We start from the raw sequence: 17,370 nt of genomic DNA, 5'->3' as shown, positions 1-17,370 counted from the left end.
TAATAGAATAGAATATCATATAGACGTCTTCAAATTTAAATGTGTGTAGGGTTGTTGAGAAGATCCAGTAGGGTTTAAGATGTTGTTTTAAATCACAGGGCTTTTTTAGTTACTGCCCCATATTAGCAGCAATTTGGGTCTCACGTTTTGTTACCAGGAACTTGTTAAAGTCTGATCATGTTTCTTATTTACGAGAAAAAGCAAGTATGCAGTAGAGGTGAGAGGGAGAGAAAAGAATGAAAAATAGGAAAATGCAAGTTCTGTCTGATGTTTGCAGTTCGATAACTAGAAAACCACAGACACGTGATCCACAGCTGGGACCTGGCAAATTTCTACCAGAAAATCAGTCTGTTTAGGGATTGACAAACAAAAAAAACAAACATCACAGCAAAATGTTGCAAGGTTAGACTTGTCCTCGCTGGCTAAGTTCAAGTCTTCTCAGATGACAGAGAGTAAGGCACACTGTCAGACAAGAGGTGGTAATAGGAACATTAGCATCACCGTTTGGAATTCAGCCATTTTTTTCTAAACTAGCAAAGGAAAAGTTTCTGGAAGTTAGGAGTGACTTAAACCAAGGACTAGAAAGGAAGACACTAATTTAAATGTAGCAGTTGTTGAAAGTTTTATGCTAACAAAAGTGACAAACGCTGGGTATTGCAGGCTGGAAAGAAATCGGTACATAAAAGGTGCATCCTTTATAATAAGTATCATTAAACATTAAGTAGATATCAACCTTTATTACCTTTAGAGCTCTGTGCACATGTGACAATAGAATCCTGTACAGCTTGAAATGTCATAATCTGACGCTCCCGCAGGAATCTACTTATGTAAATACTACTTCCTGTCACTTTGCCTTGAGATCAAATGGGTCACTTCTTGACACTAGCACTAGGTGGCAGTGCAGTTACTTTTCATTCACATTCTGCCCACTTTCTAATGCAGCTGAGAACCCCTTTTCTCCTTATATAAAATGTTCAAATGTGCCAAGAACTGTTAGAAAATGCCATTTTGGCAGTCTTTAGAAGTGCACAGCTCCCTAACTCTTTAAATGACAGGACTGTTGTGGACCCTGTTAATAAAAGTGCCTTTTTCCAAAATAACTTAATCCACTTTGGAAGTGCATTAAGATAAACCAAAAAAAAAAAAAATTTCTTGCCCTGGATTAAGAGGGTCCATACACAGCGTTACTGTGGAATAGCTATCCTACTTTAGGTTCACACCCTCTTTTACACCGTCTAACTTTCATGTAGAGACATTCCCCCAGAATAAAGGGAATTTGAAAAGCACAGAGCTGTTTGTCAATGCTTTCTCATAACTAAGGAGATGACTAGGTCATGGAAGTCAGATTCCATGACTTTACCGGAGCTCTGTGACTCTTCGGCTTCAACTGTCAGTGGCTGGAGCTGGGAATGGGCGCCCCAGTGCAGCCGGAGGTCAGGGCTGTTCCTCCCCATCCCCCCAGGGCAGCATGGCTCAGGTTGTCATTCCTTCTCCAACCCCCTCCACCCCCCTACTTATTTTTAGTAACAGTCACAGACTAGTCACTGCTCCCATGAATTTTTGTTATTATCTGTGACTGTTACTAAAAATAACCCTGACAAAATCTTAACCTTCCTCATAACTGGTTTTCCATGTGCTTTTATTCCATAGAACATCTTATCTCTGTCACTCATTTTGATGGGTTTTTTTTCCTTTGAAGAAACAGTAAGTAGAAAACAGAGACCCTACTATATGTCACTTATGCTCTAGACTTTAAAGAGTTACATTCACCTTAGCTTGAGTCCAAAATCTTGATGGTTTGTTGGTGTGTTTTTTTAAATTAACCCTGACCTGAGTAGCACAGGTTTAATAACTTATTTACAGATTCTTTGCAGTGTTGTGAGCTCAACCATACCTGGAACGTGCTGGACAATCACAGACCAATGGCTACAGTGCAGGGCTAGAAGCCAGGAGATCAGACTGCTGGGGGCTTCCTATGTCACCTGGGCAAGTCATAGACTTTAAGGTCAGAAGGGACCATTATGATAATGTAGTCTGACCTCCTGCACAATGCAGGCCACACAATCTCATCCATCTATTTCTACAACAAACCCCTAACCTATGCCTGAGTTATTGAAGTCCTCAAATTGTGGTTTGAAGACCTCAGGCTGCAGAGAATCCTCCAGCAAGTGACCTGTGCCCCACGCTGCAGAGGAAGGCGAAAAACCTCCAGGGCCTCTGCCAATCTGCCCTGGAGGAAAATTCTTTCCTGACCCCAAATATGGCGATCAGTTAAACCCTGATCATGTGGACAAGGCTCACCAGCCAGCACCCAGGAAAGAATTCTCTGTAGTAACTCAGATCACATCCCATCACAGACCACTGGGCATGCTTACCTGCTGATAATCAAAGAATGTTGCCAAATTAATTGCCAAAATTAAGCTATCCCATCATACCATCCCTTCCATAAACTTATCAAGCTTAGTCTTAAAGCCAGATATGTCTTTTACCTCCACTACTCCCCTTGGAAGGCTGTTCCAGAACTTCACTCCTCTAATGGTTAGAAACCTTTGTCTAATTTCAAGTCTAAACTTCCTAGTGTCCAGTTTATATCATTTGTTCTTGTGTCCACATTAGTACTAAGCTTAAATATTCCTCTCCTCCAATATTAATCCTCTGATATATTTATAAAGAGCATCATATCCCCCCTCAACCTTCTGTTGGTTAGGCTAAAACAGCAGCTCTTTCAGTCTCCTTTCATAAGACAGTTTCATTCCTCGGATCATCTAGTAGCCCATCTCTGAACCTGTTCTAGTTTGAATTCATCCTTCTTACACATCGGGACCGAGAACTGCACACAGTATTCCAGGTGAGGTCTCACCAGTGCCTTGTATACGGTACTAACACTCCTTATCTTTTTGCTGGAATATCTCGTTGATGCATCCTAAAACTGCATTGCTTTTTTAACGGCAATATCACCATTGGTGGCTCATAGTTCATCCTGTGATCAACCCATACTCCGAGTCCTTTCCTCCTCTGTTATTCAACAGATGTGTCCCCAATTATAACTAAAATTCTTGTTATTATCTCTAATGCAATGATCTTGCACTTTTCATATTAAATTCTCCTATTACTTTATCAGTTACAAGGTCATCCAGATCTTCCTGCTATAGATCCCGGCCCTTCTCTGTGTTACAATACCCCCAGTTCGTGCATCCGCAAACTTTTTCACACATTCCGCTCTTTGTGGCAAGGTCAGTAATAACAAGGTTAAATAAGATTGGCCCAAATATGATCCCTGCAGGAACTCCACTAGTAACTGCTTCCATCCTGACAGTTCACCTTTCGTCGACCCGTTGTAGTCGCCCCTTTAATCAGTTCTTTATCCACCTTTCAATTTTCTATTGATCCTCATCTTTTCCAATTTACTAAATTCCATGTGGAACGTTTACTGAATCGAGGTAAATTAGATCAACTGTGTTTCCTTTGTCTAAAAAATCTGTACCTTCTCAAGAAGGAGATCAGGTTGTTTGCACGATTACCTTTTGTAAACCAGGTTGTATTTGCCCAATTACACTGACCTCAGTGTCCTTATCTGTCTCTCTTCCATTTTTTCCAAGACCTTACATACTACAATATCAAACTAACAGGCCTATAGTTACTCGGTCACTTTTTTCCCTTTCTTAAAATAGGAACTATGTTAGCAATTCCAGTCGTACGTACAATCCCTGAGTTTATGATCATATAAAATCTCTGCTAATGGGCTTGCAATTTCATGTGCCAGTTCTTTATTCTTGGATGAAGATTAAGTCACTTATTTTGAAGTCCAATGGAGCGTCAGGTCGTACTGGAGAATGTTATTTGAATCTTACTTTAATACCCGGTCCTTAACTTTTGGTGAGGAGCTAAAATACAGTATTGATTTTCCCTTATTAGTATTTAGCACGATTCCATTCTGAGCTGATGTGTGCGCCTTTGTCTGTCTCACTTTGGATCTTTTCCCCTCCAAAACTATCGCAGCAATAAGGCAAAATGTAATTTCAGGTATATTAAATTGAAGACGACTCCTAACATGTTGATTTTAGATACTCCAGATGTAAGGCATTCACCTGCTACTTAGTTTCATATTCGGAGGTTAAATGACTCCTCTCCCTTTAGCTGGCCAGTGCTGAAGTGAGTGGTGGGCATATGGGGCTGGTGTGTAACGTATATGATCTGTAATGCTATGTAGACTGCTTAGAGAAGCAAAGTTACTATGGGTTTAGCCTGTCTAATGTATGCTCTAGCACAGTGGTCCCAATTAAAATCTGTGAACCCTTTCACTAAAAGTCAAGTCTCATGAACCCCTCCTAAAATGAATATTTCCAGGGATTTTCTCTTTACCTGAGTATAATTAAAAAGCAGTGATGTGGAAATATAAAATTTGTTTTTATGACATGCTTATTATGCACTATTAATTATTATTTAGCAATACAGTATTTCTATTACATTATGAAAACGGCTACTCTTTTCCAAGATCTGACTTTTGTAGCTTGTATCACTTTGAATAAGCCTGTTATAAGACAAGGCTCCTAGGTTTCATCAAGGAGTATCAGATGTGAAACAGCAGAAAGGTATTTAAGAAGCTAACTCAAAGAGTTCCTCCTACACAAGCACTCAGGTCCTGAGCAGTCCAGGCAAACTGCACGTTACAACAAAGCTTCAACTTGTTCTTCATAATAATTTTAAAAACAATACTAGCTCTCCATTTAATTTAAAAAACAGCAAAAAATATCCACCTCTCTTTGCATTTCTTATAAGGAGTCTTGAAGTTTAAATCTCCTGAGTGTAATAAATATGCTTGCTTTGATCTGCTTAGCTCTTGGAAGTCCAGGGGTTCCGGGCTGCTGGCCCCATGCTGCCCACGGTCCCTAGGGACAGTTCTGTCTGCCGTTAGGGAATTTTTTCCTGAGAACCCTGTGTAACATTTTGCGAACCCCAGTTTGGGAACCACTGATCTAGCATAATAGGAGGCTGGAAGGAAAACAAGCAGGAAGGCAACACAATGATAAGAATACCCTAGCACACACTTGAAAGATAATGTGGAAAGCTGTTAGCTTTGAGAATCCTACATCCTGCCTCTGATGAAGTGACAAGCCCTGTTTTGCCAGGATTGGGAGCTGAGAGATGAAAAGGGCAGCACACAGTTGAAAAGCCCCTCTCAGGAGAGGTAAGGGGGCTGTCCTGAGGAACAGGCTGTGTGAAGAGGTTGGGCCTACAAGGCTGACATCAGGAGCTGGTGAGCTCCACACAGATAGGCCTAGGTAGAGGCTGGTTTATTGTTTAGGTCTGTTTTCTCTGAATACTGCTGTGCTAATAACTACACTTGGCTTTAAGGAGGCTGTCTGGTCACTAGATACCAGTGACACTGCTCCTGGAGGGACCAGAGCTGCAACTATTGCATATAAGTCAGGTCTGCTGAGGTAATCATGGTAGGTCACAGGAGACTTCCTTCCAGGGTCTGATCTGAGAGTGGCATGATTTCACCCCTAGTGAGGTGACAGTGTGAGACCGAGAGGGAAGTGGCCTCAGACACAGAGCCCTGGTAACTGACTGGTGACCACAAATAAGTCACTGCAAAACCAGGCATTATTTTCATTTGGTTGCTAAGCCAAGATATTTGTCTCTGTTTTCAGTCCAAATTACTCTACCAAATATGGTAATGGGGCAGCATAAGCTTGTGCTTAGGAACGAGAGTATATGGAGCGAGGTAAGACAGGGCAGTGTGTATATATACTCCAGATAGGACTGGAACATTATTTATCACTGTTTAGAGTTCGCTCAAGGATGTTTGAAAGGCCTTGTCTGAAGAGTTAGCACATTACAGAATGCTGTAAACGTGTGGCAAAAGTAAACATCATAATTTTAAAGATGCTTCTGTCTACGAAATACTTAAAAGTGCACATGGCAAACAAAAGGAAGTATTTCTTCACACAATGCACAGTCAACCTGTGGAACTCCTTGCCAGAGGATGTTGCGAAGGCCAAGGCTATAACAGGGTTCAGAAAAGAACTAGATACGTTCCTGGAGGATAGGTCCATCAATGGCTATTAGCCAGGATGGACAGGGATGGTGTCCCTAGTCTCTGTTTGCCAGAAGCTGGGAATGGGTGACAGGATGGATCACTTGGTGATTCCCTCTTCTGTTCACTCCCTCTGGGGCACCTGGCACTGGCCACTGTCGGCAGACAGGACACTGGGCTGGATGGACCTTTGGTCTGACCCAGTCTGGCAGCCAGAGGTGAAAGTAAGCCGGTCCCGTCCAGTGTACCAGTAAGAGCCAGTACACAGCCTACCGCACCGGCAGGGCTGCTGAGGGGCCAAAAGGGGCAGCTTCCCCAAGCTCGGCAATTTAAAAGGGCCTGGGGCTCCTGGCAGCTCTGCATACCGGTAAGTCCCTTAAGTTGCTTTCACCCCTGATGGTGGCTCTGTTCAAGCATATGAATGACAATGGGAAGTGTATACTGAGAGAGGAAACAGCGACTGGGCTAATGTCAGTTAATGGTGTGTAAGGGACCTACAGAACTGAGCTCAGCTTCTCAGATTAATGTCCGTGACTGGTATTTGGATATTGTAAAACACCACGGACATGTCCCAAATTAATAACAGTGGGTGTCTAAAATCCGTTAAAACCTAAAATGAAGGGCACAGCAAAACAGGAGTATAGAAGGTATATGCTGCATATAAAATCATCTTAAAACCCAAACACTTTTTTACCCTTTTTTGCCCCACAACTAAGCATCTTCAGTGCTGAGCAGGTGTGAGGGTGTCCGGGATTTGGGCTCTACAGTGAATGGTGTCTCCCTCGAGGCTCAGAGGGGACTTCTGTGATCATGAGTTAGTTCGGGAGTAAACTTCACTTCCTCTTGAGGAGATCCTGCCCAGAGCCTGGAAATACTTTAAAACTCACTATAAAAGAGAAGGGTTTATAGAAATGAACTCTCTCCCTTCACATGTTCTGCTAGCAGCTTGGAAAGAGAAATGTCCAAGGCCGTATGCCCCAGGCATTGTGGGCTGGGATATCTGGAAAGCGTGAAAGAGATGAACCCCAGGCACTAGGGGGCATGTATAGGAGAGCAGAGCAGAAGTGGGCAGGGTAAAGGAGAGAAGTCATGGGAGGGAGAAGGAAAGTCGCCAGTGTAACTGAAACTCCTATTTGTCTCCTGCTGGGGCCCTGGAATGCTCAGCCATAGAGGGCGCTATCCCCACCCAAATGTACGCCTGTTTTTTTTTGCCCTAACAGTGACACCCTGTCTCTTGTAAGAGGAGGGGTGCAGGGGAGACATTTGGTTGCTGGCTCTGACTGTCTGGCATCTTAGCCAATTCCTGCCTTGGCCCTTACGCTCCCTGGCAAGTGGGATGTTGCCTTGGGCTTTTCCCAGCTTGGTAGGTAATATGAAATTCTCTTTCATCTCAGGGCTAAATCCTCTTCTGGTGTAAATGAGTGCAGTGCCATTGACTGCAGGGGAATTTTGCTAACTCACCCAGTGGAGAATTTGGCCCTAAATTTCCATATTTTCACAGCTAACAAGGCAAATCTCTCTCCTGGAATGCTGGGTTTCGATCTCCGCCATCCTTCGCTAGATTGACTTGGCGAGCCTGAATAATGGAAGCTGTGAAATTGGAAAGCTAATTGGTGAGTTCCTTATCCCACATCTCTGATCTTGATTGATTTTTTTTTTTCTGTTCACAAGAAAGGAAGCATGTACCTTGAAAGGACTGAATAGACAGTGAATGTTTTTGTGTGTGCTCCATTCTCCTCCACACAGCTGGTAGGTAAACAAGGCTGAGTATGTATCATGGATGTCCAGAAATTCTCCCTGGGTTAGTCTCAGACCAGCTCCTTGTAGCGTTTCAGCTGCGCCTGCACTAGCAATGATTGAAGTACTAGTGAACCCGTGACATCAGCGTTTGAACCACCGTGGCATTGAGCGGTGAGAGCTTCTGAAAAGATACAGGCCAGACAAGGCCATTGTAAACAATTCTATCATAGGGTGAAAGTGAAACAGAACAGGCCAGCTCCTCACTGACCCCTGAGTTTAATTTTAAAAGGAAGAGAGAATTACTCTGTTCAATGCAATCCAGTAATCATCAGGGCAGTGACACAGAGAGGAGCTGCCAAGAATTTTAGATGACCGTGAAAGTACCTCTCAAAGGATGTGCTGTGAATCTTTCCTCTGCAGGTGAAGGAATAGTTCTGTAAGACCTGTCTGCAGCAGGCTGTTGTACAGGTTTCCCACTGTTGCTAGCCCCAGTTAAACTTGTCTTTATAGTTAACATCTTCAGTACTGCCGACCCCAAGCATTCAGAAATCATGAGATGTTTAAAAAAAGTCACCATTAGATTCTTTTTCTTTGCCTTCAGGTTTCTGAGCCTTTCTCATGCACTCAGGCCGTGTTTCCACGTTTCTCCACAGCCAGGTGGGCTAAAAGCATTTTTTTTCCCAAGGAAAACTAAGATTCTCAAGTCATCATCTGCCTTCAGGAGCTGGAACTTTCAGAAAAACATCAGCTACTGCAAGGCGAACAATAAAATGCAGGAGTTGGCAACGCTGCGATGCTGCATTTATACCTGCTCTGTGTGTGAGCTAACGCTGGTGGCTCTTGGAACCTGGCCTGTCCACTGCCTGCAGCTAACCCAGCCCAACTGTGAGCTTGGAATCCTTCTGTTTGCATCCCTTCGGCTAGGGGGTCATATAAAAAAATCAATTGGGAATTGAAATCTGAGGACATGGTTCTAAGAAACCTGATGCACAGCAAGATTCTGGGCAGGTGCTCGAGGGAAATTGAAGGGATCAGGTATTACAGAGTAATAGGAAAAAATAATTAGCATTCTCCTGACCTCTGGAGGCAGCAGGAGGACGTTGCTGTGGGACATGGAGGTCTTGAATTCCTGCATTCACCTGGGCATTATTGCCTGAAGTGTACACATTTGGGGATCATACAGGGGGATTTTTTTAAGTTCTAGGCCAACTATCTGTGTGTAGTTTGACTCTCTTTTCTGTGCGTTATCTGCACAACCAGCAGTTCTCCAGAGGTTCTGGGACCATTAACGATAGTATTAGAGGCTGTGTTAATAGCTTTGAAAGCCATGTCTGCAGTGTAATTAAATTGTGTACTGATCATCACCTTGCCTTGATTCATGCAGGTAATTACCAGGCTACTTCGCTCCAAGCCGCTGCAGCCAGAAGCAATTAATGGATTTGCACAATAATAGTTGCTCATGTCTAGAGGAGACATCAGGGGGCAGGATTTTCCCACCAAGCGAGGGCTCTGGTTTAGTTCACTGAGTTGTTACTTCCCTTGCTGAGGAGTTCACCTCCAATGCACACTGACAGTAATCTGCATGATGCCTTGAGTTACCGTTGTTTGCATGTCCAGTCCATGCACCCCCTGTAGCTCTGTCAGCCCTCAGGCTCGGCACGCCTGGCTGGGTGAAGAGTCCTTTGACCAAGCTGTGGTATTTGGCCTTCAAACCTATGGATGGGCTCAGTTGCCCAGCAACTGTTTCTTTAAACGAAGGGGTCGCACACCTCATGGCTTCTGCTGGACAAGCTCATTGCATGCACCATGGACCCTTCCATTCCCCCCACAAGCTCCTGGAGCACCCCCCTCCCTGCAACTCCTCCCAATGTCCCCCTGCTGCGGGCTCTGCCTGCAGGGTTTCACACTCTCTCCCTGTGACGGGGTTGTGTGCCCCATTCTCTTCCCTCTCTTTAAGGTCCCTTCTCCCCCCATGCCAGGGGTGTCATGCACCCCTTCCTCTCTTCCTGGCCCTTCCTCGCATGACAGGACCTCTGCCCCCCCATTCCTCCCCTGCTAAGGGTTCTGCATCCCACCTATATCAGGGTATCCCAAGATCCCATGCCAGGGGTCGTGTGTGTCCCGTCCCCGCCCCCTCCCCTCCTGCTAAGGGTTCTGTGTCCCACCTATATCAGAGTATCCCAGTTCCTGCTGCCAGGGGTTGTGTGTGTCCCCCATTCCTCCCCACCCCCGCTAAGGTTTTTGCATCCCACCTATATCAGAGTATCCCAGTTCCCCCTGCCAGGGGTTGTGTGTGTCCCCCGTTTCTCCCCCCACCTCCGCTAAGGGTTCTGTGTCCCACCTATATCAGAGTATCCCAATTCCCCCTGCCAGGGGTCATGTGTGTCCCCCATTTGCCCCATGTCCCCACTTTCTCGCCCCACTCCCCATTAGTATTTAGCTGAGAGACAAGTCATTCAGCATGTCAGCATGTTACGCTCTGCTGGGAGGATGGGCAGAGTTGAGATAGGAGCACTGTTATGCCCGAAGGCCTTAATGAGTGCCAGCAGCCCTTGTTTGGTCTGTCAGTGCTGTGCTAATCTGATGGCAGGGGCTCCATGTGTCTTCCCTCCCCCATCCCTTTCATTTTTCTGATTCCCCTAAAATCAGTAGGCCCTGAACGTTGCCTTTTGCCATGACACTGGACGTGCCTTCTCCTGCCCCGAAGAAAAGCTCTGTGTGGCTTGAAAGACCGTCTCTCTCGCCTCCCCCACCTTGTCTCTTGACCATTCCCCGAGGTTGGTGTTGATCAGATGCAGCATTGCAGATTATTGCATTATGGGCAGAAACGCCATCATGGTGAGTGGCTGGCCCTGCTGAGCTCGGCCGGCTATCGGGAAGCAGCTGTAGGGCGTCTTCCCCCTAGCAAAGGGATGTGGAGACGATGGTCCTGCCTCCCCGGTTCCTGATGGGAACTAGGGATGGGATGATCCTGCTCATAAGTGCCCAGGCATTGTTGCCTCCCCTAGATGTCTTACTCTTGCTACCAGCTGTCTCCTGCAGCTCCTCTCTCCTGTCTAGCATGCCCTCTTGCTGAGTTCTTATTTCTTCTAGTGGCCTCAGCTGGGCGCTGTGAGACAGCTGGAAAGTTTAGGGTCTAAGCATCACAGACAGAGGGCAGGGAGAGAAGCTGAGACACAAAAAGGGGAAGCGACTTGCTGGAAGTCACTCAGCAGGTCAGTGGCAGAGCTGGGAACAGACCCCGAGTCGCCTGATTCCATTGCCCTGACCGCAGGGAGCTGCATTTCATTGTGGGGTGAGGGTTGTTAAAAGCAAAGCAAGGGCTTTGCTGGCTACTAGCAGCTGAACTACCCAAAGCAGGTACAGCATGTTTGGCAGGCACCTCTGGAGGGGAAATCCCCCAAGAACTTTCATCAGAATTACTCCAGTTACTGTTCATCCCTTTGCACGTCTGGCTTTTGCAATGTCCCTGGATTTCCACCCTGCTGGTGCTGCCCCCTAGTTGTTCCTCATTTCCTATGCAGAGCTGAAGCTCCAGCACCAGCTCACTTTGACTATTTGATTTAAATATGGACATTATTTTTTCATTAAATCTGATGGCCAAGGGTGAGAAGTGAAATTCGACTGGGTGCTGAACTTTAGCCAGCTGCCCTCTTAGGGAGGATATGGTGGGTAAATATGGACAGAACCATATTTAGAATAGAACTTTGGGTGGAAATGCAGGAATGCGAGCGCCTAGTGTCCACTTGTAAGCCCCTTTCAGCAAGGAGCAGCTGCATTTTATTAATAAACATTACATGCACAAACCACGCTTCCTGCAAACCTAACACGTTGCTTTATGTTGTCTTTTGTTCAGTGCAAGCTCTGATGTCACTATCCAGAAATCCTGCCAAACCTGCCTATCATGCACACAGAAGGAAGCCAATCTGCCCTGACAGTTTCTCTTTCTTTCCCTTTGTCCGCTTCAGACATTAGCAGAAAGGCAAGTGATTGTTCAGTTCCCTACTAGCATTTCAGCTCATTAGATAACTCTGTTATACTGGCAAACCAAGCTGAGAGAAAGTAAGTAGCAAGGCGGTTAAAAATCTGGTACTTATACAGTAGCTCCCTTGCTATAAGAGCATGAGACAAGGTGGGTGAGGTTATATTTTTTTATTGCAGGATTAGTATCTGTTAAGCTAACTAGGGCAAATGCCTCAATTCACCAACTACTTGAATCCCTTTTGAAAAGTCCTGTCTTCTAATTATTTCACTCCATTACTTCTAATGGTACAGATAGACGCTTGGAAGAATTCTGTAGTTCACACTTCATCTCCCTTGCTTCCTTCATAGTACCAGACTAGATAGAAGTAAGTGAGGGATTCCCAAACTTTTTGCCTGCATGACGCCATTTTGCAACTTATTGTTTCCTATGACCTCAGACAGCAACAAAGAGTGACGGGTTGCCCCCCTTTAAGGTGGCACCTGATATACTGGGATACCCCTGAGCCTGCAGGTTCTGCCAGCCTGGGCTCCCTGTACCCTGTCTTGCAGAGGCAGATTCTTAAGCCTCCTCTACCACACACATTGGCAGAGCCACACCCAGCTGCAGAAAGACACAGACTCTGAGATCAGCTCTGGGAAGACTCAGTTTAAGGGACTTGCCCCAGCACTCAGGTGCCTACCTCCCTTGGAGTGCAGATCCAATGGTATATTGTCTTAGGCTGTATAGAAAGATCTGCACAGCAGAAGCTCAGAAATATTCGCCCTCTCCCTCAATGTGAAGAGAGAGATGCACAACTTCTTGCCCCCCACTCCCAGTTAGAAATTGCACAAACTGGGTTTAATAATAAATGAAACAAATTTATTGACTATAAAAGGCAGATTTTAAGTGATTCTAAGGGATAGCAAACAGAGCAAAGCAGATTACTGAGCAAATAAAACATAACATGCCTGCTAAGCTTAAGGTCTTAAAGAGACTGGTTTCAAGAAATAATTTCTCACCCTAAATGTTAGTTTAGGCAAGTTGCAGAGTTTCTGTAGCTTAGAGTTCCAGTTATTTCTTCTTACATACTGGACGTGTCTCAGTCTGGACTTACCCCTGCCTTTCACTTCAGGTACTTTCAGCAGTCTTTCTACTTGGGTAGGGAGTGGAGGAGAGGCCAAATTAACCCCCTCTCCAGCCTTAAAAAGGATTTACTTAAGGCAGGAAACCTTTGATTGATCCACATCCCTTACTGAAGAAAAGTACCAGCAGTGTCCAAGGTGGTATTTTGCATCAGGACTACCTGACCTGGTAGCGTCAATGCAGGCTCCCAAGAAACTCCTCAGCAAGGTGGGAGATTGATATGTTCAGAGTTCTATTGGCCTTCTTAAATGGCTCATTCCGGATGATTGCCTGCTGCCTGGTGGGCATTTCCCCAACTACACACACAGTTGTAATTGCTACATAGTCAATATTCCTAACTTCAGATACAGAAATGATACATGCATACAACTTGGATAGCCACATTCAGTCAATCATAACCTTTCCAATTATATCTTACATGAGCCATCTTGCCTAAAGTATACCTTAGTCATGCCATATTCCTATCATAACCATATTTCTATGAAGAATATGGAGTGTAACATTACATAGCGACCACAAAATCCAAGGATTTTACACATCAAGTACATTATTTAATATTCTCTGTGACCCATGGGCTTGCATGTTGTGACACAGCATCTCAAAGTCTGGCGGCATGGTAGAAATTGCACATCTCATCTCCAAGTGACATCTAGGGTAGATCGACACTGACATTTGATGGACACAAGTGTGCTGAATCCAGCTTCACACAAATACATCTCACAAATGGCACCATCCGTTTCAAGGCATGGGTTGAGAAGTGCAGGATATTCATTCTTGACAGAGATCCAGAACTCCGGGAGAAAAAGCTGAGCATATGTTCCTCGTAAGAAACAATCACAGGACATTTCGATGAGCTGTTCGATTTCACCTGCTAGCATCAGGTTTGCACAGAAAGGGGTTTCACTCCCAATCATACTTTGTCATGTCCACATGAGTGGAAAGGATACAGACTCTTCCTCCAGTCAGCTGAGATGTTCAGCCATCACCTGTGTGGGAGGCTGAATAATTTCATTGTCAGAGGAAATTACAGAATGGTGGGAGGGATTCGTAGTTTGTCTTCAATTGATTATTCTTCCAGAAAACAATTTCCTTCATGACTCCTGTCATTCAATCACTCAGCTGAAGGAGCGGGTGTTGTTTCCTTGCAGACCTGTATTCAATTCATTCAGTTTCCCAGATATGCCTGTGGCACAGGCAAGAAGGCACCATCTCCTTTGGTCACATTGAAAACCAATGAATTCATTCTTTTTGCTGTCCATTGCATTGGCTTGTCTCTCAGTCCAAAACACCCTGCCAGTGCTTTTGCTATCAAGAGCCAATGAGCTGCAGTGTGAAACAGCAACGTGTCGTGATTGGACCCCCCATTCCTTCACTCCGTTTTGCAAACAGACATGCGTGGAGAGGCTGATTCTTGATGTAGTTCACAACAGATGAGACCTGCTGCAAAAGTTCACCTTGCTCTGGTCTCAGACCTCAGTTGTTCTCTGGGAATCATGCAGTGAGTCCACACAGCAGATGGAGCAACTTTCTTTACCAAGACACACAGACCTGCTTTGCAGCCTGCCATAGACGGAGCTCCATCTATGCAAAAGCCCACCAGGCAATCACATGGGATATTTTTGTCTTGCATGTAGCACATTGAACATTCCTTGTGCCGTCTCATGTCTGGGAAGAGGGAGCAAATTGCACCCTCTCGTATATTTCACAAGCCAAGAAATGTGCATCATGACCCTCAGTGCTCACATCAACTTGAAGAGTAACAGCAGCCGTGTTTTTTCAGATGCTTCAGCAGTGCGTTTTCCTGATCTGCTGCTCTCACTTCAATGCTTCACTTCACTGTGTCTTTGGAGAGTGGCATGGCTTTGAGCTTGTTTGCCTCATTTCCCCCTGCACATTATGTTTATCATATTGATTTCAGCTGGCAAAAACAAAGTCTTTCCAATTACGTAGGCTGCTTGGTCTGTGGGAGGCGGTGACTCACCTAAGATGATGCCTTTTGAGCATGCTCAGAGATGGTCAATTGCAATTGTTGATGCACAAGTTCTTCCCAGTGCTGGGAAAATAACCGTCGTTTTCCTCTGTGGCCTTGAGAAGGGTTTCCAAGTGTCATTTCAGTTCATTAGGCTTCATGCTTTCGCTAGATAACACCATGTGATATAGCTGGCATTTTGGCCTTTCTTCGCTCAAGTCTTGACCAAAATGCCAGTGAAGCCATAGTCAAAGGATTCCTTGTCGTATCTGCGAGTACATTTCTTGCATTCTTGTTTTTTGTTCATAACTTCATCACTAGACTCGCTGCTGGAGGTTGAACCAGACACTGTACGTAAAGATGGGTGCATTGGGCTCTTATCACACAACCAGAAAGAGGAATTCGGTGTTAAGCAAATGAGGCCAGGACAGAGGAAGGCCCTGTGTGGTGAAACTAGGGCATCATGGAGACACTGGCTTCCAATGATAGCCAATAGCATACTCAGGGTGGGATAGAAGAAGATATGGCCCTGCCTCAAGGAGCTTACAAGCCACTGCAGATTCCCATCTCAGAAAAGGCCAGCATAGGCTCCTACCAGCTCCAGCAGAGAGGATGCTCTGTTGATGAGGGTGCTGCCCACACAGGAGGATCTTCTGCATTTGATCCCTCAGCTGGATCCTTGCACATCAAGATGGTGCAAATTGCCAAACTGGCATCCGTACAGCCACCTCTGCACATCCAACTTGCCCAGACCAGCTCCATAAACGCTGCACCAGGAGGCTGCTGTTTTGATCAAGCAGATGGCGGCCTCTGCACAATGTGACCTCACACGCACTGTATGTGCGAGGTCGTGCCATGAGGAGGCCACTAGTTTGTAGGTCAAAATGGCAGCCTCTCAGTGTGGTGTTTGTGGACCAGGTCTGGACATGTTTGGAGGTGGATGGCATCATCTCATGGGCCAAATCTGGCCTATTGGACCTATGACCCAGTCCGCTGATGGCCCAACCCCATTTGGGATTGCGACCCCCAGTTTGGGAGCTGCTGCAGTAAGGAATCTCTGCTTTCAATAGGAGCATGTCACTCTGATTCTTGTCAGTTCAGTCCATCAAAGGGACCAACTACAATGGTTTAGCCACATTGCTAGAATGCCCCCAGATTGACTGCTTAAAATTGTTCTCTCTGGAAGAGTGCAAGGTGAGAGAGGCCATGGATGTCCCAGGAGACCATAATATAACCTGATATATTAAAACCATCCAGTCAGTGCCTGCCCCCCTGCAGACTTAAATGGAGGCTCAAAGCAGATGTGGATGGAATCTGTTCATATCCTGGGCCCTACTCAACCTTGGCATTGGACAAAGGAGATGGAGGAGATGATGATGATGAAGAACAGCATCACCAGTGAGATTCAAACACACCCATGATATGCTTTCTAAGGGTAGCTAACAAGGCAGGGTGTTCTGCACCAGGGAATGCTTGATCAAGAAAATCCTGCGTCAGGTCCAGTTCACGGCCTGACCCCAGGTTGCAAGGTGAAGGACCCAAGATTATGCTGGGCTGTGCATACTCAGATCTTTGAACTGTGTGTACCCTTTGGTGTACCGGCAGTCAAGGCAGTTTGGAAATTAGCAGTTGCATTTCACAACTGCTGCAGAAGCATATTTGGGGCTTGTTGACATAAGCAAATTTAGTGGCATAATTTTCTCCTATAATTATACTGCTATTGTTATACCAGTACAACTCCCCATCTGGACCATCTTAGTCCAGAATAGAAATGCCTCTTTCCAGTTCAGCTGGTGTTGCTTTGGAAGGAAGTTGTACCAGTCTAACGACAGTAGTACAGCTACTCACTATATCTCCTCACGTAGCCAAGGCTTGAGAAGCGCATTGCTTCAGTCTTGCCCAGCTATGACAAAGGCTTGGTCTACACTTTTAAGATTATACTGGCATAGCTATGCTGGGTCAGGGGTATGAAAAACTCCCACACACCCCGACCAGCATAGCTATGCCGACAAAACTCCCAGTGTAGATGCAGCTATGTCAAGGGAAGCATGCTCCCATTGAGGAGATGCTGTTGCTACAGCGATGGAAAATCCCCTTCGGTAGGTGTAGGCTGTGGCTGCACAACAGGGGTATATGCTGCTGTCGTCGCCGTAGTATAGGCATACCTAAAGGCATGGGTGACTCTCTTGAGGTCCATGTCTGTGGCAGAACAGATGGTGGGAGCAAGAGAGAACAGGAGACCACAAAGTCCTGCCTTCCCCTTTGGTGCTCCAGGCAACTGACTACTCTCCTCAGGCCATAAAATTGCTGCATTACACAGCCAAATGTTACTGTGGTAAAGTCCTGCTGCGATCAATTCTTAATACACGTATGGAACTGGCAGCTTTCTGTACTCTCGCTATGTTCCCCTCCTCTTCTAAAGAACTGGAATCCCCCCACCTGCTCAGAAAGAAATGAAGAGCAAAGAACTACAAAAGAAGATGAATACGCAGCTGGCCTGTCTCTATGGGATGA

Source organism: Chelonoidis abingdonii, chromosome 8 (genome assembly GCF_003597395.2).
Source record: "Chelonoidis abingdonii isolate Lonesome George chromosome 8, CheloAbing_2.0, whole genome shotgun sequence".
Lineage (NCBI taxonomy): Eukaryota > Metazoa > Chordata > Testudines > Testudinidae > Chelonoidis > Chelonoidis abingdonii.
This window is presented reverse-complemented; position numbering follows the sequence as displayed.